Raw genomic sequence first — 24,108 nt, forward strand, 5'->3', positions numbered from 1 at the left:
AGACATGACGAGTAAGTGATCCATACGAGGGTCGCGGGAGTAACGCATCTGGCAGACAGATGCCAGGGGCTCTCATGGCAGAGAGCTGTGTGAAGATACCAATATGTTTCCCCTGTGGGAGGGTTCACAGCCCTAAGATGGGGCAGGTGGTGAGTAAGCAAACATAGATATGAGATGGGCATGAATAGAAGGAGCATAGGTATGGGGGCATTAGGGGCTACGGACGCTCATCCTCTTCGTTTGCCACAGCCCCCCACGCTTCAAGTCCCACCCTCTGTCTCCCTTTTTGAAGCACCTGCAGTGGGTACAGGTGAAGGTATTGATCCAGAGGCCGGTTGGTGCCTATGGGGATCCATTGTGTTCTAGGACGAATGTAGGATTGGTATAATGCATATAGTGGTATAATTCTTTCCATTTCAAGTCCGGTGATTGAGATTTGTGAATAACTTTTTTTATGGATAACTTTTCTGTTTCAGGTCATGCAGTTTCATTTGGAATATTGATGGTACTCGAGCCAAAGCCAGATGACGGGCACTGACTACCCTTAGGGACAGCTGACACTCTGTCACCTGAAGTCAGTGGTCCCGAGAAAGACTGACTGGCAGTTCTGAAAACCAGAAGCGGATGGCGCTCTTTAGACTGACTGACTGCCAGCCATGGAAACCAGAGGCGGATTGCTGCTCTTTGTAAAATGGCAAACGGGGAGTGCCACGGGCCAGCTCATGGATTATAATCTTGTCTACTGATGTAGCTTGGACCACCACGATTTCTGTGCTCAATAAACTTCGATCTAATGTTAGGGGCAGTTTGCCTTCAGTTCCCCTGCGTGGACTGTTGACAAGCTCTGCCACAGCTAAAATACTCCTCTTTACTTGTGTGTGAAGAGAAAGGATTTCGCAGAGTGCACAATTCTCCTGTGACTGCCTGTTGGTCTCTCAGCACGCTCATGTGCTCAAACAGCCTTATCGCTAGAGGAGCTGACACGGAAAAACAGCCGATTGCTGCTGCTGCTGAGAAAAACTACACAAAGGTCTTGGTACTTTGTTGCAATACTGTTTGACTTGCGGCCGGGAGAGAACTGTAGCTTTGGATTTCTTACAGTGCAGAGTTATTATTCCCTGGAGTATGGTTCTCAGGTGACTCTTTAAACTTTCAACAATGAACCCATGAATACCTGTTAGAGGCTCTTTGCACACACAGCTTCCGGTGAAATCTGTTTGAGTAAAAGCACGCCCTGCAGTTTCAATTTGATCTAATGGACTGAGGGGAATTGCTCGTGTGCATCGAAAGAAGTGAGGCAAGCAAAAAGAAAATATAATACTTTGCGAGAAAATAATAAAATGCTAAAAGAGCCTTTTAACCTCCATTATGGATGTGCAGCCAAGTGTATACCAGCTAAACAAGAAGCACTCCCTCCTAGCCCCAGTAAACACTAACAAGTTGCCCTTCTCAGGGGCTCCTAAAATTACAAAACATTTAGGGCAAAGAGGGAGAATGATGGCAACTTAGACTCAGATGTTATATCTTCTGATACTGGGGTTCACATATTAGAGTGCATTGCTTCTTGTGAAATTGATAATAATAATTCCTTACTCAACCTATGCCCTGTCTCTCCAAGCTGATGAGTAGAATGGGATGACACAAAGTATTTTCTCAAATATACATTTTTAATATTTAATAACTGCAAATTGCACATAATTCATGTATGTATGATGTAAAACCATAAAATCAAATAATGCATTCCATCACTTGGGCATTCATATCTTAAGCAATCACACTTAATCCCATACTTTCACTTTCAAACCATCAACAATAAAACCAATTTGACATATCAAGGCAGTGTCAACTACTACTCTGAGTATAATCTTCCTTAGTTTTTGCCTATACTGAGGACCCGGTCCAAAGTATCAGGTGTCAGAGAACTGGTGTTTTATTAATCCAGATGCACACTGCAAGTCGTCTCCAAGTCGTCGACACGTGTTTCGGTCTCAAAAAGACCTTCTTCAGGATGTAGGGCACAAAGAAACTCTGCCCTTTTCGAAAGCGTGTAGGCCAATGTTCATTCTAAAAAAACATACATATACATTCATCAGAAGAGTGTCATCCCTATTTTATTTCAACGGTGACTAATATTGTCACAAAAAGTGTATCTACAAAATAGAAACACCAAGGACTACTCACCTCCAAGACCCAACTTCTGGGGTAGATAAGTAGAACGTCGGAATCAATTCTCCACAGGACTCTTTAGTATTCTAGACATCCTGTGGATAAACAAAGCATACCACTAGGTCTATTTTTGATCACCCAAGATAGGTAATAATCAAACACCAAGCCATGCTAAACTCCATTAAAAAACATTAGAAAGTGATGTACCAAAGTACACTTACAATCTCTGTTGATCCATGCGATAAAAATTCATTCACACTCCTTCGGCGTAATCAACTGATATATTCCAATTGTATCCGGATGGTTCACATATGGACCAATGCACAGACCTCTCCAGGGTCTTCCACCACTGTAAGAGTAGAGGAGACATACTAGTTAGTAACTTGTATGGTCTTGCTGCCACACAACACTGCTCAATAGAGTTGCACATGCCAACTCAGGATTATAATACAAGTTTTCTGTTATGGTGGAGATGGAAATCCCCCAGTCCCTCAGGATCAAGTCAACTACATTCCCAAAAGTAATATATTATATTGAGTCCTGATACCACTCAGATATATTCACTCGTGTGGTCGTAAAGTACATGCAGCGTTCGCTCACGCGTATTCAATGCTTCCCCACCAGGCTGTCGAATCAACGGAATGCAAAACAAATCAGTCCCCTTTGTACCGCCTCCGGCTCCAGTGCCAAACTTACATATTTAAATTGGATCTAAACCATTAAATACGAGACAGCAATTATCACGGGCTTGCCGGCACAGGTTCGTGGCGTTCGGAAAACAATCCAGCGGCACGTCTCTACACTTGTACACAATGAACATAGAAAGGGGACGGCCTCTTTATATTAACAAACGGACATCGCCTGGAGTGTTCGAAACACAAACAAGGGACTCAGATAAGCCCCAAAAAGGCTACAGTACAACTAGATATCTACAGTACAACTAGATATGCCTTTCGTCATGCCATCTAAAATTGAACTGAGAGCACAAACATGCTATTAGGTATCGGTCTCAGGAATGATTAAACATCAATAGTGTAGTCATGTGTCATATTTACGAGACACGTTGTGCTGCGGTAAACAATCCCAGCATATGATTATCGGAGCACATCAGTGTGACATCTGACAATAGCTATCGGCACGCATCAGTGTGACATCTGAAAATAAAAAATAAAAAATTAAAATCCTCTTCATGATTATAACGGGAGGGGGGCACCCTGATGGTCAAAACGGGGTCATCAGTATATCAATACACCTGACAGTGTTCACCCTGTTATTATGGTCTATACTCCACAAGAAGATCTAGTCAACATCATTTCTCCATTCCAAAATGATCTACAGGGCTCTCGATTAATAAACCTAGAGTACTGACCCAAGATCCAATATTCAGCAGAGTGCAAGGTATACCAAACATCTAAGTGCATACATTCATTTTTGCTCAATTATATTCCACATTGATGTAACAGGGTCGGGAAAGAACAAAATTATGCACAAATTAAGTGTGGCACAATTCAACTATATGATCTACCTCTCAGTTTTTTACAACTAGCTTGTTCCACTCTACTGAGACATTAAGTCCATTCCGGACCGTATCCAGAGTATAAATCCATTTCTGTTCTATACAATGTAATATTGACCCCATATCACCTCCTCTCGTATTGTTTTTTATATGTTGAAGTACAAACCAACGTAGATCTATGTCTTTATGCTGGAATTTAACAAAATGTTCCACAAGGGGTTTGTCAGCCACTTTGTTCCTTATGCAGCTTCGATGTTCTGAAATTCGTTGTCTGACTTCACGTGTCGTTTTCCCCACATACAACAGTTGGCATGGACACTTTTTGGTCAGACAATTGGTATGGTATTTCATTTTCCAGACTTTTTCCCCGTACTTGAACTCTCGTGTAGTTTCAGTAAGTGGACAAGCCACACATTTGCCACATCTATAGTGACCAAGAATCGGGTACAATCCCCATTGGTTATTAATAGTTTTTTCTTTTGTTGGTTCCCTATAAGTATGTACCAATTTTTGTCTCAGATTTTGGTTACGTTTAAAGGCAAACATAGGTTTTTGTATAAGTGACCCTGGTTGTTTTATCAGGTTCCAATGTTTGTTTATGATCTTTTTTATATCACTACTTACAGGATTAAATGTTGTCACACATACAAGACGTTCCCTCCTTTGTTTTTCTCGTGTAGTAAGACATATATCTCGATTAGTGTATTCAGCTCTTTTCATTTGATCTTTAATTAGTCTCCTCGGGTACCCTCTATTTACAAGTCTCTCTTAGATGTTCTGCGTGTACCTTAAACTCGTCTTTTTCTGCACAGTTCCTCCTAATACGCAAAAATTGCCCGTAAGGGAGGTTCTGGCGTAAACTGGACGGGTGAAAACTGTTGAAATGAAGAAGAGAATTCTTATCAGTGGGTTTTTTTTAAAAAGAGTGGTGAGGAGTTGGTTCCCAGATTTCTTGATAACTGAATCAAGAAAACTTACTTGACGGTGACTATACTCAATAGTAAATTTGATGTTCATGTCACACTGATTTAGCCAATCATGAAATTCCATTAATGACTCCACAGAACCCCTCCAGATTAAAAATACATCTTCGATGTACCGTCTCCAAAGTATTAGATGGAGTTGCAACGTAGGGTGGGCACTCAACACATTATTGTAACCCAGAATGAACTTATCTTCATGGTCGGCGAATGTATAGGTTGGCGACATCCAGAGCGAATGTCGCCCCCATACTGACCCCCTTCTCTTGCTTGTAAAGTTGTTTCTCGAAAAGAAAGACGTTTTCGGTCATCGCTAATCTTATGCACTCTTGGATAAACTCAGTCGGGGGCTGATGCGGTCTCGTTCTCGTGTTGAGATATTTTCCCAAAACTGAAACTGCCCAGACCAACAGGCAGTGTGCCAGACCGGGCAGAAACCCAGCAGGAAACACCTGCAGCCAGTGTGGGCCACACATATGGAGTCCAGCAGCAGCCACCCACAACAGTGGGAGGTGTTTCCGGTCCCGCACCGCCAACCATCGCAGATGTTGGCGATGATGATGTGGGCAACGAGGGTGACACAGTCGTGTCCACCACACCCACCCCCAAGCCCCATTACCACCCTCCCCCCATACAGAGGCCGACAGCAGCGACGATCCCTGCCTCCACGACTCGGACCTCAGAGGGTCCGACATATGCCCCTTCGAGGAGGACAGTTCCCTGGACGTGGGCCCCACGCAAGCGCCATCCACCACCCCAGCCACCAGCACTCCCGCTACAAACGACTCCTTTGAGGCTCGCCTGTCGAGGGTGGAGGCACGACAGGAGTCTATGCTAGACCTACTGCGGCAACATATTGCCAATTGGAAAGACTCCATGAGGGCCATCGCTACAGCCATCGCTGCTAACACTGCTGCCGTTGAGGCGTCCACAACTGCCATGAGGGAGTGTCTGGGGGCAGTTACGCAAGCCCCGATTTCCAACCTGCCTCAAATGCAGCACCCACACCTTGGAGCAGGCATGGGACCGGCCACTGACACGTCACTGCTACGACCCCTTCGACCTCAGCCCCCTCAAGCCCTGTGCGGATGACCCGGAGGAGTGCACGGCGCTTGGACATGCCACCCCCGGATCCAAAAAAGGCGAAGTAGTAGAGTGGCCAGACAATGCCGTTGGACAAATGGACGTTGGTCAAGGGAACAATCTTTGGTGTACATTTGGGGTTTGTAGGTTGGGTGAGGGAGTTCACTGGGGTATTTTTGGGGTTTGTAGGGTGGGTGAGGGAGTTGGTATTTTAGGGGTTTGTAGGGTGGGTGAGGGAGTTCACTGGGGGTTGTGAGGGGAATGTTTACATTATTACGTGTCTGAAAAATACACCCGTTGTGTGCAAGAAAATCAATGGCTGGAAATACTTCATTTTGTGCATGTACATTTAATGTGTGATGGTGTACAGTGGCGAACTTCAAACAAAACAAGTGTGCATGTCCACATGCAGCCAGTGTGTCACTGGCACATGACTTTTCATGATCCCTGCGTTTCAGAAGTATTTGTGGATTAGTGCTTGGCGTACAGCATGGCCATCCCGTGCATCACGTACTGGCAGGGGGGCCCCTTTGCCTCCATCTCCATCCCCTTCATCCTCACCCGGCCCATGCAGGTCAATGTCAGGTGGCAGTGGTACATTCCTCCGGATGCACATGTTGTGCAGCATGACACAGGCCATGGTGATCTTTGCCACCTTCTCAGGCCTGTATAGGAGTGCCCCACCAGACCTGCTGAGGCAGCGGAACCGAGCCTTCAACAGGCCAAAGGTCTGCTCAATCACAACACGGGTACGCACACGATTGTACTCCTCTTCATGGCTGTTCTGCGGGTTCCGCACAGGGATGAGCCACCACGGGCTCAAAGGATATCCTCCATCACCTGCAAGCAGACACAAATAGGCGTGTGTCACTCTGAACTGCCACCTTCAGGGAGCACAGTCATGGCGGCAGCTATTTGGTGTGGGCATGCACATGTCCCTGTACGCATGCAAATATGTTACCTAGGTGCAATCTATACTGTCATGAGGTGTGGTAGTCTGGATGGCGTTCAATAGATGATGCAGGGTGTAATCATGCATGCTGAGGCAGATGTGCAGTGCTATTGCAACAATGTTTACCCCCAATGCATGCTGTCCATTCTCCACTATGCATGGTCACAGTGACCACGTTGCCACAGTTACCATCCTGTTCATTCATGCATTGCTTACCATCACCATGGTGGCCTGGTTGTGCCTCTTACTTGTTGACATTGATATGCATTATTTGTGATATGTGGCCCAGTGATGTGTCATGTTCCGTTTGAATGGTTCAGGTCAGGAGTGTTTAGCTCTGCATGCATTCTCCAATCACCGGCTATTGCCACCCAGGTGCGGTATTCCCTCCCCTCCCCACCCAGGTGCAGTATTCCCCCCCCTTTCCCACCCAGGTGCAGTATTGCCCCCCTTATGCTTCCCCACACATCAGTGCCCCGAAGCACGGCCATGTGACGGTTGTGCAACTCACCAAGCAGCCAGGCACCTTGTCCAGCATGTCGCTCCATGTGATGGAGTAGCGTGGAGTTACGCAGTACCATGGCATCATGTGTTGATCCAGGAAATCGGGCACAGCAATGTGTGATCTTGCTGGAGTCACATACCATTTGCACATTGATGGAGTGGTATTGCTTGCGATTGCGGTACACCGTCTCTGGCATGGGGGACTACCAATTCCACATGGGTGCAGTCGAGTGCACCGACACAATTGGGCATGCCTGCCAGTGCATGGAAGCCTACTTTGGTGTCTGCTATCTCCTGGGCAGTCCGTGGTAGGGATATGTGGCTGCTTGCGTGCTTCAGGAGGGCATCCAGCACTTGGTTCAACATGCATGAAAATAGTGGCTGTGAAATGCCTTGCAGCTGGCCCACTGTGTGGGTAGGTGCCTGTGGCCAGGAAGTGTAGCACAGACACCACCTTTAGTAGCGGGGGGATGGCAGTGCGTATTTCAATGAGGCTGGCAATGTCGTTTTGTATCATGTCCACTATGGTGGTGATGGTGTCACGGTCCAACCGGTACATGGTGAGGATCTGCTCAGGGCTTAGGTTGAAAGAGCTGGGTCTGGTGCGAGGGATTGGTGGTTGCCTACGAGGCACTGCTGTCTGCACTGGTGGTAATTGCTGGGCCTGTCTCACCCTCCTTCTCCTCCTGTGTCGCCTCTGTGCTCCCTGTTGTTGCTGCTGTAGTTGTTGTTGTGCTGTTGTTACTGTAGTTGTAGCAGTATGGGCATGTCCTCCAGCGCCATGATTGTAAAAGCTGGTGGTAGCATTTTGGTGTTGGAAGGGGTGTGGTGTGTGGTTGTGCTCATTTTATACTGGCCCAGCCTCCATTCACTCCACCTGTGGCAGTTGCCTTGTATCCTGATTGCTGTTTGCGGGTGGTCCGCGATGCCTGTATGGCCGGCATCGTGCAGCCCGTGATTACCGGCTTCGCGATGCTGGTATTTGCATTTCTGCGTGGGTTGGGATTTCCCCCTATTACCAGCATTTGCTCCCTGAAGGGGCGCGTGTACGCGCCTATGCCGCTATTAGCGGCACCTTTATTTAGGGTGCCGCTAATACCGGGTTTGTGGGTCAGAATACAATGGAGAGGTAAACGATGCCGATATGACCATATCGGCATCGTTTTTGCCTTACCGCCAACCTCGTAATGAGGCCCTATATATCCAGCCGCTCTATTCAGTCAGAGGAGCGGGGAGCTGACAAAATCACCTCTCGGCTCAGCCGCTTAACTGGTTTAATTGAGGACACCTTGTATGTCCGGATGAGCAGTGCAGCTCCCTAATGTCGGAAGGGAGCGAAATGCCAAATCTGCAAAATGAGGCAATCAATTTCGCCCTCAAAATCGTATTGAAGTTGTGTAACTTTATCTCAAAATCAGTCCCGGCGGCAAACATCTATGATCGAGCAGTTGTTAATAAGAGCAGATTCTATGGCATCTGCAGAATGAACAAGTACAAAAGGTAATAAGACTAAGCTCAGGGGATATGGTTCCCCCTCCGAGTGTCAGGAAACGGATGAATGAAAACCCCTTAGAATATACAGTGGTGGAAAGATTATACAGTGGTGGAAAGATTTATAGTACAGGAAGAAGGAAAGGAGGAAGGTGAGCTTATCTATGATCAGGTATTAACAAGGAAAGAAAAACGGAAGAGATTAAAGGGTGCAAAGGCGGCTGCATTAGCAAAGAAGGATGCTGTAAAGCTCACTGCTCCCAATTCTACTATGCCCGTGCCTTTGGTGACTATACTAAATAGTGGTCCACCTAAGATGAAATCCCGGAAGAAGGGGGCAAGGAGACTGAGAAGAAGGAAGAACAAGTAAGGCATCCAGGGGCGTGGCTTAGCAGCCATGGAGTAGGGCTGCTCTTCCCGTGAGCTCCCGTACATCCGAAGTTGATCCTGCAGTGTACGATTGATAAAGAAGAAGAAACGCAGAATAAATAAACCTACTGCATCCGGAGAATATGGGGCGTGTACTGCAAATCCTGCAGTGTGAAACGGATGGTTAAATCTGGAGTTATGGACTCGTAACGAATACTACACGATCCAGAGAAGTCCACAACAAAATGGTGTATGTCCATAGAGAAAGGATTACATCGAAGCACTGGGCTGGACAGAGAGCGTAGTGGCTGCGAGCCACCGGCAACAACAAATGCTAACGGGATAGACCTCTTGCACCTGGCACGGAGATACATTGTGCACCATGGGGATACTTTGTTCCACACGGTGCGCGAGGCTCCTGCGATACGGAGCGAGAAATTGACTATGGGGCTAGCAGCGAGCTGCGTCGATGAGGCGGATGATTAATATCAAGAGTGTCAGCCCAGCCATAAGAAACGCAGAGACCGCGGGGCTCCGAGATCCTACACATTTCAAGTGCCAGGCGGACCTTAGCGACAACGCCTGTTGCAGGAGGGTAAGCCCCCCTTGCACAGGCTGAGGATGAAACGCTCACGGGGAGCGTCGCAGTGCAATGCAAATAGTGGCAACAGGGGACCTTATTGACACAGACCACAACCTTGCTCACGAGAGGGCCCGGAGTCAAAACAGTATGTGGGAGCCACAACCCCAGGGGAGCTCTCAGGTTTGATAGTAAATATATTCTCAACCTCCAAGTCACCCACCTCCTCACCTGTGGATTCTTCGTCTGAGGAACTTCCAGAGGAAATCTGTCTTCTTTCTCGCCAGGAGTTGTTAGGCTTTTCTTTGCAGATTTTAGGGTATGCTCCTCTGGAAGCCACACTGCCTGTTAGCGATAAGTTGGCAGTAGGGGCTCCCAGGGAGTCCACCCCACTTCAGGGAAAAGCCTTAGCAGAAAATACCTGATGTCGATCCTTTGATGGTAATGGAATGACCAGTTAAATACTCTTCTTTAACTGATGGGAGGACTTGAGAGCGTAGATCTTGAGAGTGTAGGTACTACGATACCCAGAATGCACCTGACCCGGGAGAAAGATTAACCAGTTGCCGGTGAAACTTCAGGTAGGAACAGGAATAGCTGTGGAAAAGGTAGGAATTACTCAGAGGCAAAAGGGCGGAAGAGGATAGGAAGAAACCAGGAGACCGGCACCGAACCACCGACGAGACGGCGGCAGGAATGTCAGAGGAGCGTTAAGAGTAACGCAGAAGCAGAAAAACAAAGGCTAAAAGCCTAGAGGGAAAAGTTCAACAAAAGGCATAAAGCGGAACACTCGAGCAGCGTGTAAACCCGCGGTGAAAGCAGGGTTGCAACGCGCCGAGTACTAGCTTCGACGCATCTTTAAACACGTCATTGCGAAGTCAGGGTGAAACACTAGAACGTTACACCGACTTCGCCGGAGCGTACTCAACTCATTTCCTCCTCCATCGTTCCCACAGCTTCCAGGGGGCTCGAATCATGACAGGAGCGCACGAGAAACAGGAGGTTGTTCAAGCGGTACCCGATGAAAACGGATGCCTGCAGGCATCACTACACATGCCAAAAAGAGGCGCACATGGTAGAAAGTGAGAGCTGCCTTGTACAGTCCGAGGCCCGCAGGTAGCGAGAGAGGATATGAGCCCAGAAAGGACATGACACGGCCATTGGCGCTGGGCACTGGAGGAAGAGAGAGGACTGTAGTGGAGGGTTCCCCCCACAGAACCTGATCCCTTGAGGATCCGGTCATACATAGCAGAGGGAGGGTAAGGTTGGTTCTCACCAGAAAATGGGGGCTGCCATGTCTCTCCTGCAGATATCTTCTTCCCAATCCCTGAGGACCCTCCACCCAGGTGATCCTCCCTTGCACCTCCACCCCCAGGGTCACGATCCAAGGGTGATGGCCTTTCCCTGGCCACCTGAGAAGAGGATCCAAGGGGAGTAGGTGTGAGGGAATCCTCAGGTTTCTCACAGTGGACAATCACATACATAATCATCAACTGTATTATTGCTCCAACTTAAATGATTCACTCTCTCCATGCCTTCATTTAACTCTTCATGATTGCAACAGTGGGATAATCCTTTGCCTCTCATAACTTTCTATAACATTAGTATTGAAAATCGGTGTTAATGTCAAGACCCGGAGGCTCGGACTATGCTTGTTTCTAGCTTACTCACCACTAACTTAGATACCTGGTTGATCGGAGAGAAATGCAATTTTTGTAAAATCTTGTCACGCCCCGGCTCATGCCCCCACTCCGACACCCTTCCCTGAACTCATCTTACCTGCCTGATACCGCCTGCTACCATGCCCACCACCCACCTCAGCGGGGGAGACACAGCAGACGAGATGCCACGGGAGGCAGGATTGCCTTTTTCCGCCCCTTTCCGCGGTGGCGGTTACCCTGGCGCCTCCTCCATGCCCAGCAGCACCAGCAGTCACGGGCCGCATCGCGCTCCACGTGACGCGCGTGAACAGTCACGTGACTTGTCACAGGATTCCGCTCGCCGGCAGCATCATCACCCACACACCAGGAAGCACCAATCACTGGCCGCGTCACGTGACTTGTCACGTGACTCCACTTGCGACTTTAAAAGAAGCCGGCAAAATACACACAGCGCTTCACAGCTGCTTCTTTTGGAGAACCGCTAGGCTTTGCTTACCACCTCTTGTTACTTACCTCCTCTTGACCACGGAACATTATCTTGGACCTGCTTTGGATTTTCCTTTGGACTTGGCGCCTCCTCTTGACCACGGAACGTTATCTTGGACCTGCTTTTGATGTACCTTTTGGACTTGGCGAACTCTCTGATACCCTGGAACTTTCGACCTCCTGTTTGGCCTTTGGACTGCTCAAAGAATCACCACGAATCACGCTCTTGCTACAGGTGTTGTCCGGAGTGCCGATCCTTCATCTCAGCCTGCTGTTGGTTCCCCTGCTGTTGGTATAGGTTCCCTACCTGTTCTACCATCCTCTGGGTAAGCTGGTGTCATCATACCTTGTTTTGCTTTCTCTGCCAATTTCTTGTGGTTGTTTACTTGACCATAACCCTTTGCCTTACAGCACTCAGGGATCCTTCCGGCGTTCCCGGTACCAGGCTGACGACGACACTCTACATCTGTGGCCTCAAAGATTGCTAGGGCAGTTATTTATTCCTGCTCGAGCGGTACTTGGGGACGGAGGTATTTCATAACTGCACGACCATCAAGTCTGACCTCCGAGACATAACAGACTGTGAAGCCTTATGGTCGTCCAGTTATGGATGCCTCCGCCGGGGACCCTGTGACAGCTTTAATGCAGGCAGTAACAGCACTCAGGGCCGACATGGCAACCGCTACCACAGCCCTATGCACTGACATGGCCGCTGCCACTACTGCATTGCACCACCGCCTCGACGCTCTACAAAGCACACACCACCCTTTACCTGTAGATGCCGAACTCGATGATATCACTCCCCCTCAAAACCCGCCTCCTGTCGTACCCCCCACCATCCTGGCCGCCCCTGTGGTAATCCAGAACCCTTTCCCTCTGGCAGCCCCCGAAAGATACCAAGGCGAACCAAAGAAATACCGCACCTTCATTAATCACTGTAAACTACACTTCTTGTGTTGTCCTCAGGCCTTCCCTGATTCAGTATCAAAGGCAGCCTTTCTGCTCTCCCATTTATCTGGTCTGGCCGCCACCTGGGCTAATCCGTTGTTGGAAGGCGACCATCCTGCATTGTATGATTTTGAACTGTTGACGCAAGAAATGGCCAAGGTATTTGACACCAGATACACAGCACAATCCAGAGATATGGAACTCCTGGACCTCACTCAGGGTCGCTCTACTCTCATTGAATACATCACCAGGTTTAACCAGCTCTCTGCTGAGACCTCCTGGCTGGAAAACAAAAAGGCAGTGGTATACTATCGGGGCTTGTCTGGGGTCATGAAAGACGCTTTATCTGTGGTGCCTTTGCTTCCCACAGTCTAGGCTGACTTGGTTGACCTAACGTTACAAGTGGATGCTAGACGAACGGAACGGCGGGTGGAATCAGGGTTGTCTCCATTCCCATCTACATCCACGGCCGACACCACACCTGAGCCCATGCAGATCGGCGGGATCCGCAGCCCCATCAGTCATCTTGAACGAGAGCGCAGAAGAACAGACAACGCCTGCTTCTACTGTGGTCTCAACGGTCATTACGTAAAAGAGTGTCCCTGCCGCCCGAAAACCAGAAATCCGGGTTTTCCGAAGACTCGCCCTTGAGATCAGGGGCAGGGGCGAGTCCTGGAAGCAATTCCTCTGATCCTGCTTTCGGTCCCGTTCGACCTGAGGTGGTACAGGCATCCCTGACCCACGTTGCTGGCTCCCACGCAGTGAAAATCGTAATCGACTCCGGTGCTACAGGCTGCTTCATCGACATAGCCCTAGCCAGTTCGTTGAACTTGCCCTTGATCACGAAGAAACACGCTGAACCAGTCCAGGCAGTGGACGGGACGTCTCTTGCTTCTGGTCCAATCATGCAACAGACAGCCCCACTGGAAATGGTTATACAGGAAGTCCACAAGGAGATGATCTCCTTTGATCTCATAGCCACTCCTCAGTTCGGGGTGATCCTGGGCATCCCTTGGCTACGGAGGCACAATCCCCTGATTAACTGGGGGACAGGTCAGGTCTCCTTCGAATCCGAAACATGTCAGTACTACTGTTTACTCGCGACACCTCAGGTTTCTAGTCCCGCAGACATCCTGGGTATTGTCGCCTCTTTGGCCATAGACAACAACTCTGATGTCCAGGATACACACATGGTAGGGGCGGTCACGGGTAGAATCCCTCCTGAATATCTCAAATTCCAAGCAGTATTCGACAAAGGCTCTGCGGAGGGTCTACCTCCACACCGACCCTACGATTGTCCCATCGATCTAGTCCCTGACGCCTCTATCCCAAAGGGCCGGATCTACTCCCTGACCCAGACGGAAGAACAAGCCCTGCAAGAATACATCCAGTGGGCCTTACGTTTGGGTCACATACGCCCATCGACCTCACCAGCTGCAAGCCCTATATTCTTCATTCCGAAGAAGGAAGGGGATCTTCGCCCCTGCATCGATTACAAGCGCTTGAACGCTGTCACGGTAAAAAACCACTACCCCATACCTCTCATCACCCCGTTGTTAGACAGGCTCGCTCATACTACAATCTATACCAAACTAGACCTCCGCGGGGCGTACAATCTCATACGCATGCGTGACGGTGACGAGTGGAAGACGGCCTTCTGTTCACGACAAGGTCTATTCGAGTACACTGTCATGCCCTTCAGCCTCTGCAACGCCCCAGCTACTTTTCAGCACTTCATGGACGACATATTCAGCGACATTCTGAACACCTACGTTGTAGTGTATTTGGATGACATACTGGTTTTCTCTTCCTCCCTTGATGAACACGCCTCGCACGTCAGAGAAGTGCTGTCAAGGCTCCAAAACAACGCTCTATATGCCAAACCCGAGAAATGTTTATTCCATACCACCCAGGTCGAGTTCCTGGGATTTCATATCTCTCCTGGGGGTCTTTCTATGAATCAGACCAAGGTTCGGGCGATCAATGAATGGCTGATCCCGATCAATCTCAAACAGTTGCAATCGTTCCTGGGGTTTGCAAACGTTTACCGGAGATTCATTGCCGGGTTTTCCTCTGTGGTGGCCCCGCTCACTACCCTCACCAGCCCTCTCGTCCCCTATGTCTGGTCCTCGGCACAACAAGCCGCTTTTGACTCCCTGAAAACCTTGTTCACCACTGCCCCGTTGTTGCAAAACCCCGACCCTGAGCTTCCTTTCGTCCTTGAAGCAGACACCTCTTCTTATGCATTGGGCGCTGTACTGTCCCAGCCTTGTCCTACCACCAATCGTTTGCATCCATTAGCATTCCATTCACGCAAATTCACGGCAACTGAACTGCATTACACAGTTACGGAAAAAGAACTACTGGCTATTAAAGATGCACTACAAGTCAGGAGACACCACCTCCTAGGAGCCAAACACCAGACCGTGGTGTTCTCCGACCACAAAAATCTCCAGGACCTTGCCTCCTTAAAATGTACAAGCAGTCGGCAGGTACGTTGGCACCTCTTCTTTGCCGCGTTTGATTTTGTGGTCAAACACAGGCCTGGTGTTGGGCACGGCAAAGCAGATGCCCTATCTTGTTCTCCCGGGGGTGAGATCCTTCCGTCATACCCTGACACCCTGTTAGGCAAAACCCATGTCGCCTGTGTTTGTACACCATCTCCTTCTCTCCTGTCCACTAATCGACAATGGGTTTCCCAGTATCCACAATCCATAACGGAATGGGACCCGGTTATGCAAGACGGGCTGCCTTTCGTTCATGGGAAGCTCTTCCTACCCACGAGTGAAACCAGAAATCAAGCATTATACTGGTCCCACGATGCTGCCATCAATGGCCACCCCGGGCAACATCGCACTCTAGACCTCCTTAAACGATGGTGCTGGTGGCCAACTATGAAGCGCGATGTGCAAAACTACGTCAATACCTGTTCGATTTGTGCCCAGGGCAAGTCACGTAGGGGCCGACCCTTGGGTCTTCTTCTTCCTCTCCCCGTTCCCCCACAGCCTTGGCATACGGTCTCCATGGACCTGATCACTGATCTACCACGTACACAGTGTTTCGACACCATTTGGGTCATCGTTGACTCTTATACCAAACTGGCACGTTTCATACCATGCAAAGGGATACCTTCGGCCCAGTCTTGGCCAGGCACTTCTTCAAGTCAGTGTTCTGTCTCTTTGGCTTACCCCATGTGTTGGTTTCCGATCGTGGTACACAGTTCACCTCCCGATTCTGGCGGGCCCTTACCGCTCTGTTGGGCATCGACGCACATTTTTCCTCTTCCTATCATCCGGACAGCGATGCACAGACGGAAAGGGTCAACCAATCGTTGGAACAGTACCTGCGCTCTCTAACGTTGCAGTATCAAGACACATGGCTCAACCTCTTACACCTTGCTGAATTTGCCTATAACAATACACAGCAATACTCTGCCTTTTTTCGCCCCTTTCCGCGGTGGCGGTTACCCTGGCGCCTCCTCCATGCCCGGCAGCACCAGCACTCACGCACCAGTCACGGGCCGCATCGCGCTCCACGTGACGCGTGTGAACAGTCACGTGACTTGTCACAGGATTCCGCTCGCCGGCAGCATCATCACCCACACACCAGGAAGCACCAATCACTGGCAGCGTCACGCTCCACGTGACGCGCGCGAGCAGTCACGTGACTTGTCACGTGACTCCACTCGCGACTTTAAAAGAAGCCGGCAAAGTACACACGGCGCTTCACAGCTGCTTCTTTTGGAGAACCGCTAAGCTTTGCTTACCACCTCTTGTTACTTACCTCCTCTTGACCACGGAACGTTATCTTGGACCTGCTTTGGATTTACCTTTGGACTTGGCGCCTCCTCCTGACCACGGAACGTTATCTTGGACCTGCTTTTGATTTACCTTTTGGACTTGGCGAACTCTCTGATACCCTGGAACTTTCGACCTCCTGTTTGGCCTTTGGACTGCTCAAAGAATCACCACGAATCACGCTCTTGCTACAGGTGTTGTCCGGAGTGCCGATCCTTCATCTCAGCCTGCTGTTGGTTCCCCTGCTGTTGGTATAGGTTCCCTACCTGTTCTACCATCCTCTGGGTAAGCTGGTGTCATCATACCTTGTTTTGCTTTCTCTGCCAATTTCTTGTGGTTGTTTACTTGACCATAACCATTTGCCTTACAGCACTCAGGGGTCCTTCCGGCGTTCCCGTACCAGGCTGTCGACGACACTCTACACCTGTGGCCTCAAAGATTGCTAGGGCAGTTATTTATTCCTGCTCGAGCGGTACTTGGGGACGGAGGTATTTCATAACTGCACGACCATCAAGTCTGACCTCCGAGACATAACAAATCTATTTGTTAGACCATTCAGATGGTTTCTAAATGTCCTCCAGATTTGCTCCCACATTAAATGCCTTAGACGTCATAGCGCCTCGACTCGAATGTACACGATAGCGATCAATGTCAATGCCCGCTTATTGCATGTACCATTTCACCCATCTAGCCAGTGTAGCTGATGACGCTGCCACAAAGTGTCTATGCAAGGCAATTAGTAACTGAGATTTGCCCGCAGGTCTGAGCTGTCCAGAAATGGTTTCATAGGCCTTCAAACATCTAACTGGACATATCTTAGGCTCTTCCGGGAAAGCCAAATAGCCAACTGACTTAATCCGAGTCTTCGTCCTTTTCGAGACATAGTAAGTGATGCCTGTCGGCGAAAACGTTTTCCTGTCGACTTCCAAATCTCTGACATCAGATACTCTTTTGTAAGCAATGAGACAGAGCACAATAGTCAATTTTGTCGATAATGTTTTCCTGGACAATTCCTCGTTATCCGGCCAGGCCTTGAATATCTCCAGCACCTCATTAACATACCAAAAATTAGAGTATTTTGGTGCTGGGGACTTTATGAGTTTTATTCCTTTAATCAGTCTGCATAGCAGAGGATGTTCCCCTATTGGGTTACCTTTCACCGTTGCATGTCCAGCGGAAATCGCCAAACGATATGTATTGGTTGTCCGATATGCTTAACCTTGCGCTGCCAAAGCAGCTAAGCAGTTCACCATGTGAATTACATCTGTTTGAGTGTGATGCACGTCCCTCTACAGGCACTAGCTATCCCACTTTGGTCAGGCATTTTTCTATGCTTTCTTTGTTACTGGCGCCCTGGTATTCCATAATGAACTTCTGAGACTCTCTCAAAAATCCTGGCCTAGTCCAGGATCTCTGGAATTCACCCATGCTATTAAGCTCAGATTCCCATTCTGAACTAGCAGGTGAAACTCCCATGTTGGCCCTTGAATGACTGATTCCATCTGGGGAAGTAAAATGGGATTGTTGTACGGCCCCTCTAACAGGTCCGGGAACCAGGCCTGTCCCCTCCAATCCAGTGTTACAATGACTAATCTTGCTTTCTATCTCCTTATTTACACCAGCGTCCTCCGTATCATGGCGAAAGGAGGCAAGGCATACTCGGGGACTGTGCCCCACCTATGGAGAAAGGCATATGTCACTATTGCTTTGTGATCCGGTCTACAGCTGTAAAATCGTGGGAGTTTCCTGTTCAGTCTCAATGCAAACAGGTACGTCTGACAGGGGCCACGACGGATCATGATTTTCCAAAACACTGCTTCGTCCAGCTGCCAATTACTGGCATCACTCAGGTATCTCGAATTCCAGTCTGCTACCTTATGCTGTATTTCCCGCAGGTGTTCCACTGTCACGCTGACATTTCTTTGTAGGCATAAATGCCAAAAGTCCTTTGCCAGTTCCACAAGCATCTTGGATCTTGTCCCGCCCAGTGGATTGATATACCTCACTGCAGAAACATTATCCATCTTGAGTAGTACACAGCATTCAGTCTTTTCCTGTGTCCAGCATCGTACTGCAAATGTCCCTGCAAACAACTCCAGGAAATTGATGTGGAGAGCAAATTGGTTCTTCGACTATCTGCCTCCTTTTCTCATATTGCTCCACCGGGCTCCCCAGCCCCAGTGGCAGGCGTCTGATTCTATAACAAGTTCCGGGAAGATCCAAATAACGCTCTCCCGTTCCATGTCTCCATGTGGTAGTACCACCACACAAGTTCCGTCTGCACTTCCTGTGATATAGGAACTATCTGTTCGTATGAGAGCCCCTTCCTGAGTTGCTGTATTTTTAGCTGCTGCAGGGCTTGATAATGGGGAGGACCTGGAACTATAGCCTGAATGGAGAATGATAGGCGACCTATCAGCCTGGACAGGTTTCTCAGAGATATCACTTCCTTCGTCAAGATGCCCTTGATTTCTTTCGTGATTGGGTTTACCTTTCCTAGTGGTAAACTGAGTGTTCCTTGTAACGTGTCCATTATAAAGCCAAGAAATTCCATTGATTGAGATAGGATTTCTAATCAACTGAGAGAAGTCAGACGTCCTAACAGTTGTAATAAGTCGGTTGTGACTGCCACTTGCTCCAACAGCAGGTCCTTGTCTTGACACATCAGGCAGATATATAATTAACCTGATGCCTTGCTCTCTGTCTGCCAACCACCGGTTTCATCAGCTTGGTGAAACACTATGGTGCTGATGCCAGCCCGAATGGGAGACTTGTAAACTCCCATCTCTGTCTTTACAGAGACAGAAAAGACTGAAGAAGGTGATGCTGCCTCTTTACAATGGGAATCGTCACATATGCCTCTCTGAGGTCCACTCCGGCCAGCCAGTCTCTTTTCTGTAAGATGTCCCGCATAAGATGGATTCCCTCAACCTTGAATTGTCTGCACACCAGAAACGTATTTAACGCTTTGAGGTTGAATACCGGACTGACTTTGTGTTTGCTTCTTACTAGAAACATATTGCTTACGAAACTCCCTGCCATAGCTGTTGCAATGGCTTCTTTTCACCATAGTTCCTCTATCTCTGCGTCTAATAACCTTTGGTCTTCTATGGTAAACATGATGTGCCTGCGCCGGTTCTTGATTGAACTCAAGTTGAAAACCACCTACTGTCTCCAATACCCAGGAGTCTCTGGAGATCACTCTCATCCATCTTGTCTATGTGCTGTGCTACTGCCCCCACTGGTGGGATTCTTGCATCTGACTGCATATCGCGTGTTACTGGCATCGCTCTTACCTGCGTTATTGCTTTCCGTTGGATCGCCATTCTCTGCCTTGCTCTCTACCCCTTGATGGGAAAAATGGGTTGAGACGTCAGACTTTTTGCTCACGACAATTTGCTCTGTTGTTGGAAGACCTATAAGAGGACTATCAGCTGGCCGAGCGACCCCTGCCTCTGGCAGCCCTACCGAAGATGTTGCTGCCAAAAACTTGTTTCAACAAGGCTTCCACCTTGTCCAATGTGGCGTAAGTGTTGGCAAACTTGGCCATATTTTTGATTAATGCTTCAGTGATTGAGAGGTCCTGCCGAACCGTGAACATGCCAGATAGGAACTCCCTAGCCCCCTCGGTTCTGTTGCGGGTGTGGGTCATGAATTCCTTCCAGTTTCCTGACATGATTGCATCTTTTACCAGGTCGCAACAGGGGTCATTCTGGGTTTCTGTTGCAATGTCCTCAATGTTTACCGCTTTGGGCCTCATGGCCCGAACCACTTGGCAAATGTGTTCCTCCGTTTCTTCGGCGATCAGAACTTCCTGCCGAGTAGCTGGTCGTGGGTGTCTCGAAAGGAAGTCCGCCGGGTTGCCACTGCCCGGCTGATAGACGAGTTCGAAATCATATTGCTGGAGGTGTAGCAGCCACTTGGTGATTCTGGCCGGTGGGTGCGCCGATGACCCGATGAAGATTGGTAGTAGGGGCTTGTGGTCAGTGATTGCCGTGAACTTGCGCCCGTACAGGTACATGTGGAAGTGTCGACACCCCCATAGTACGGCAATGGCCTCCTTCTCTATGTGGGAGTACCTTTGTTCCGTTGCTGTGAGTGCCCTGGATGCATATGCGATCGGTCTTTTCTCGCCCTCCTTTGTGACCTGCATCAGGATTGCTCCAAGTCCTACTGGGCTGGCATCCACGAATAGTTCTGTCGGGAGGTCCGTGTCGTAGTAGGCCATCTTGGTTTCAGTCGACAGGGAGTCTTTAATGTTCTCAAAGGCTTCCTGACATTCCTGCCCCCAGTCCCACTTAGTGCTGACCTTTGTTAGTTCTCGTAGCGGTTCAGATAGGGTTGCTAGGTTTCGAATGAATCTGCCACAGTATGTGGCCATTCCCAGAAAACTGCGTACTTCGGTGGGGGTCGCTGGGGGACTAGCAGCTTGGATGTCCGCCACTTTTTGTGGATCAGGTGAGATGCCGGTGCGGTCAAATTTGTACCCAAAGAAAGTGATTTCCGATTTTAGGAACTCGCACTTTTCTCGATGGATTGTGAGTCCGGCTTCTTCCAGCCTGCCCAGGAGTGTCTTGAGTCTCGTGATGTGTTCCTTGGTGTCTGGTGCATGTATTAGGATATCATCGCTCACGTTCAATACCCCTGGTATGCCTCTGATGACCTCCTGGATGGTCTGTTGAAAGGCTCCCGCGGCCGATGAGATGCCGAAACTCAGGCGCTTGTACCTCCTCAGACCTAGGTGGGTTGAAAAAGTGGTAATGTAGCGCGACTCTCTGTGGAGCTTGAGTTGGTGGTACCCTGCCTTTAGGTCCACCTTCGAGAACACACATGACCCCGTGAGGTCGGTGATGATTTCATCTATTGTTGGTGCTATGTGTCGTTCCCTTTTTATGGCCGCATTGGGCAGGCGCATGTCAATACAGATCTGGACTTTTCCGGGCTGTTTGGGCTTCCTGGTGACCACCATCGGGGAGACCCATGGCGTTGGTCCCGTGACCTCTTCAATGATGCCGGCAGCTTCCAGTGTCCTTAGCTCTTTCTCTACCTGTTCCCTCATGTGGAACGGTGTCCTCCGGTGTCTCACCGCACGTGGTTGTACTGATTGATCAATGTGTAATTTGATAGTCTTTCCCTTGAGACAGCCTATCCCCTTCTGTAGCTTGGGGTGTCGCTTGAGAAAGTTCTCGACTTCGGCTGCGTTGTCAATCTGGCAGATGAATTTGACCACGCCCAAGTCTTCAGCCACATCTCCGCTCAGTAGGCTTTCGATTCCCGCCTTCACGACATATATCTTTGACCACACCTTATGTTTGCCATGTTCAAGAGTGGTGCAGAACCTCCCGATAACTGGCAGGGGTCTCCGGCTGCCGTAGGCAAACAGACGGGTGTCTGTGGATTTGAGCTCAGGTGGTGGTGTTAGGGTTTGGAAAACACTGGTTGGCATGACGTTTACCGAGGCTCCTGTGTCGATGGTCATCTGTACGTACTGGCCTTGGATGGTGACCGTGCATCTTCGTCGCCTGGCGGTTCTTGGCGGTGGTACTGGACCCTGGTTCAGTGTAGATACCAGGTATACCTTCCGGCCCTTTCCTTCGCTCTCCGTCCCTGCCGTTTGCCATAGGGCTGAGAGATCATCCCCTTCCTCTTCTGTCGAGGAGTGGACTACTGCAACCCTCCTTGCACTGGCTTGCTTCTTTTTTTTCGGTGACCCCTTTTCCTGAGAGCCTTGCGGGGGCTGCAGCGGCGTGTTCGCTGATCTACACACTTTCGCGTAGTGATCCTTCCTGCCGCACGCTCCGCACGTGGTGCCTTGTGCCGGGCAGTTTCGCCTTCTGTGTCTTTGGCCACCACACCACCCACATTCCGTGGGTCCTGGTACTCGAGGTTGCCACCTGTTCTGGGTGTGGCTGCCGCCAACTTCACCTCTCGTAAATTGTCTGTCGGAGATCTGGGCGACCATTGCTGTGAAGACGGACGTCTCCAGTTTCTGTAGTGTCGCTTCCATGTTGGCGGCCCTGGAGTGGGCAAGCTCCCTCGGTCGACCCGATTCCAGGATGCGTTGTAGAGGGATGCCTTTCTCACTGAGTACTGAGTACGAGTCGCCTCAGCTTCTGATTTGTCTTCTAATCTCCCTCTCAGTGTTCGTGAACTCACACGACATGGCCAGTTTCCTCAGCCTCGTGTGGTAGGCGTCTAGAGTCTCATCAGTGGCCTGGATGGTCGTGCAAAAAATGAAGGTCTCATAGTCTGGATTCAGTTGTGGGAGAAAGTGTGCCGTTAAAGCGTCCTTTGCACTCAGGTATGCGTCTTGGCCATCATCAATGTTCAGGGAGTTGAAGATGCGTAGCACCTCGTCGCCCACACTGAGGAGTAGATGAGCTTTCATCTTTCTGGATGACGTGATGTTCTTGCACTCCATGGCCATCTCGAACTTTTGAAGTCATAACTGCCATCTGGGTCCACTGGACGATGGGTCAGTGAACGGGTCGAAGGGTTGTACCAGCGTCGACGAACTGCCCTGTGTGCGGAGTGGTGGCGACGCCATCGACAGGTTTGCCGCGATCCTGGACGGTGTGGAGGGTCCAGGAGTTGATGTCCCAGCCGCCATGGTGTCACGTACCTTTGATTTGTTGTTTGTGCTGTCGTGCTGGCCTGATGTTGTCCTGCCTTATGGGTTTGTCCGCACTTTGCAGTGAGGAATGTTCTTTCGTGGTGAATGTGCCCACTGGCACTTGTGCACCGTCCGATGGGCGCCTTGTGGCATGTGCGCCATGCGGGAGAAAGAGAGAAGAAGAAAAAAAAATTCTCGACCCCCCTGGGAGAGGGCTTGAGAGAAATTTTTTTTTTTTTTTTGGGGTGGGGGTCACGTGGTCTCTGTGGCCCCCACCGGGTGTCCAAAAATTTGTTCGGGACGTCCGTGGGGCATCCGCGTGTTAATTGTTCTTGAGCGCATGGTTGCTCGTTCACTTCCTCGTCGCCATTGTTGCATATCAGTATTCCGGAGTGCCCCCCACGTGGAGCTGGCTCGGGTCCAGGAGGCCGCGCAGCCTAGAGCGCGGCATCAGCAGGAGCGCGGACAAAAGGACACCCACACGCTGTACTGTGTTCGCCCGGAACTGCCTCCCACTGTCGGGGCGGGGCTTTTATTAGACGGCCCTACGTCACCGCGCTGCGGGACGTAGGGCGGATATAACACCCAATACAAACCTATAGGAAAAATCATTTATCCTGCTTTACTTGACAAAATCTCCCTCCCAGGTGCTTCAGAATGTTGGCATGTATGTACTCAAGCACCCGTCCATGTAGAAAAAAACGCAGAGGTGTGTTACCTTTATGAATAGACGTGCCACCCGGTTTCTATGACTCTCAGCAGGTGAAAGCTTCCTCTGAGTGCTTTAGTCACTCCGGCCGCACTCACGAACATTGCCGCCAGACTCACTGAGATAAAAAGAGGACAAAACACATTGTGGTTGTATCGCTATTAACAGCTCCGCCATAGTAATAGATCAGTGACTTCAAAAAGCTTCAATTAGAAAGGTACTTTGGGTTCGTAAAACTTGGAGTGCCTTAAAC

At 49.5% G+C, this 24,108-nt stretch overlaps 1 long non-coding RNA gene across 1 annotated transcript; it reads right to left on the minus strand.

Annotated features, from left to right (window-relative positions):
* Nucleotides 1-1,743: 1,743 nt before the first annotated feature.
* Nucleotides 1,744-23,957, minus strand: LOC138527907 (uncharacterized). The gene is made up of 4 exons (XR_011284083.1): nucleotides 23,865-23,957; nucleotides 2,388-2,515; nucleotides 2,182-2,261; nucleotides 1,744-2,064 (listed from the first exon to the last, which is right to left on the minus strand). It is a non-coding gene; the product is annotated as an uncharacterized lncRNA (long non-coding RNA).
* Nucleotides 23,958-24,108: the final 151 nt, after the last annotated feature.

The sequence above is a fragment of the Ambystoma mexicanum genome, chromosome 7q, assembly GCF_040938575.1.
Source record: "Ambystoma mexicanum isolate Mex_15411 chromosome 7q, UKY_AmexF1_1, whole genome shotgun sequence".
NCBI lineage: Eukaryota > Metazoa > Chordata > Amphibia > Caudata > Ambystomatidae > Ambystoma > Ambystoma mexicanum.